A 2,500-nucleotide genomic window follows, 5' to 3' on the forward strand; every position below is an offset into this window, starting at 1 on the left:
CAATACCCGATCATCCAAACAACTTACACCACTGCAACACGAGGAAAAGCATGACTTTTACAAGGCGGACATCATCATCATTATCATCATCATTATCATTATCATTATCATCATCATCATCATCATCATCATCATCATCATTATCATCATCATTATCATCATCATTATCATCATCATGAATGAAAAATTTAGTGCTTTAGTAGAACGACAGAGCAAAATTCTGAATGCTGAGGAGATCTGAATTCTCGTAGCCCGACATGGCGGAAAGCACGTGTTCATAAGGCCGCGGGTTGGCTCACACTTAGTGACTTACTCTGTCCCCGTCGTTTTATGCAAGGAAAATTGTGACTGAAACTATGCAAACTGAGCCCCCCAAAAAGTGAAATTATGCGATTCTGTTAATTTTAAGAAAAAGAATGATAAAGGAAAATAATCAGAAATTATGCCCCCCCAAAAAAGATCAAATTTTGCTAAATTATGCGGGGTGCATAAAACCTTGGGGACAGCTTACATGACTGTGATTGAGCTACCGAGTGATTTACCTACATTTGTACACGTGGGTCCAACATCTCTCTGTTTAGTTAATAGTTTGGTTTTTATAACTTTTACGGCACTTGCAACACAATTTATCCAGATAAGTACCGAAGATTCAAGGTGTTACAAGAGAGTAATAAACCTACATTTTTACACGTGGTTCCAACAGTTTAATTTATAGTTTAGTTTTCGTAACTTTTACGGCTCTTACAACACAATCAGGTCTGATAAATACCGAAGATTCAAGGTGTTACAAGATAGTGATTATTTACACGTGGGACCAACCAATATTTAGTTATACATGCAGTTTAGGTTTAGTAACTTTTACGGCACTTGCAATACAATTAGGTGAGATAAATACCTAAGATTCAAGGGTTTACAAGATAGTGATAAACCTACATTTTTACACGGGGTCCAACAGTGCTTAGTTTAGTTTATAGTTTAGTTTTAGTTTTTATAACTTTAACAACACTTGCAACACAATAAAGTCAGATAAATACCTCAGATTCAAGGTGTTACAAGAGAGTAATAAATCTACATTTGTATACGTGGGTACAGCAGTCCTCATTTTAGTTTTAGTTTTGATAATTTTCACGGCACTTGCAACACAATTAAGTCATATAAGTAAGTAAGATTAAAATTAAATGTGTTACAAGAGAGTAATAAACACGAAAAAGAAGGATGTCAGATAAAGACGATAGATGTTTGACAGGAAAAAGAAGGACCAAACCACACAAGCTCTGAATTATCTCAATCATGTCTATGGAGGGGTGTAATGTAAATGTTTAGATAGAGATCTACATACACATGTTATTTTTTAAATCAGTCAAATGGGGTATAAAATTGACAACAGTTTAGTTTAGTTTGGATTTAGTTTAGTTTGGATTTAGTTTAGTTTGGTTTAGTTTAGTTTGGTTTAGTTTGGTTTAGTTTGGATCTAGTTTAGTTCGAGTTTTATGGCGGTCACAACGTGGTCATAATAATATAATGATTGGTAATATGAGTCTCAGCGCGAAAAAACACAAGTTGGGATGCATTCACAACAGTTCACAGTACAGTTTGATTAATGAATCTGACCGTACAGTGAGGGTAAACATGTCATAATTTAAAATGAAAACAAAAATAAAAGAGTTTATAAAAGAACGACAAGAGAAAAAGCAGCAGTTTACAATGATCATAAATAATTAAAACAACAAGAATAAAGGAAGAAAGTTGTTAAAAAAAAAAAGGGCAACTTACATGCACGCTGCTGCTGGAGTTTCTTCTCAAGACGTCCGAATCTCAGCAAAGTAAACGGCAGTGTGTGGTGATTTGAGAGATCGTGGGTAGATATAGAATGTGGTGGGGACCACTCGCTTCTACTGTCTGCTGACGATGGGCTGGTCAGTAATTGGTGGACACGTGTCTCTTTCTCACTGCTGGCTCAGAAATGACTGTCAGCTGGTCAATGGACAACTATTAAGTGAGCACTGACTTTAATCTGACTGTCTTCTGAAGACTGGACAACTACTAAGTAATCTCTGACTTTGAGCTGTCGGTCTACGAGTGACTGGACAACTACTAAGTTACCAATGACTTTGCGCTGAATATCTTCTGGAGACTGGACAACTACTAAGTAACCTCTGACTTTGAGCTGTCGGTATGCGGGTGACTGGACAACTACTGTGGCTCTCTCTGCTGGCGCGAAGCTGTCTATCTGCTGTCAACTGTATAGATGACTGCTGCTGATTGGACCACCGAGTGACCACTGCTGCTGACTGGACAACCGAGTGACCATTGGCTGACGCTGGCTGAGCCGAGTGACCAGTGGCGTGGAGGGGTTGGGTTTGATCGCTGGGTCACTGGGCGGGAGGCTGGCCCCGCCACGTCCTGTCACGACACGCCTGTCTGTCTGTCTGTCTGTCTGTCTGTCTGTCTGTCTGTCTGTCTGTCTGTCTGTCTGTCTGTCTGTCTGTCTGTTTGTCTC

General features: G+C 39.0%; 1 protein-coding gene across 1 annotated transcript in view; it reads right to left on the bottom strand.

The window, feature by feature from the left end:
• LOC101849955 overlaps positions 1 to 2,184 on the bottom strand; it is a 95,910-nt gene extending 93,726 nt beyond the window's left edge. Inside the window, exon 1 of the mRNA XM_035972061.1 lies at positions 1,774 to 2,184. The gene's annotated coding sequence lies outside the window, so the exon portion shown is untranslated. The remainder of the gene's footprint in view (positions 1 to 1,773) is intronic.
• Between the last annotated feature and the right edge of the window lie 316 nt (positions 2,185 to 2,500).

Source organism: Aplysia californica, unplaced genomic scaffold (genome assembly GCF_000002075.1).
Source record: "Aplysia californica isolate F4 #8 unplaced genomic scaffold, AplCal3.0 scaffold00571, whole genome shotgun sequence".
NCBI classification, from domain to species: Eukaryota; Metazoa; Mollusca; class Gastropoda; order Aplysiida; family Aplysiidae; genus Aplysia; species Aplysia californica.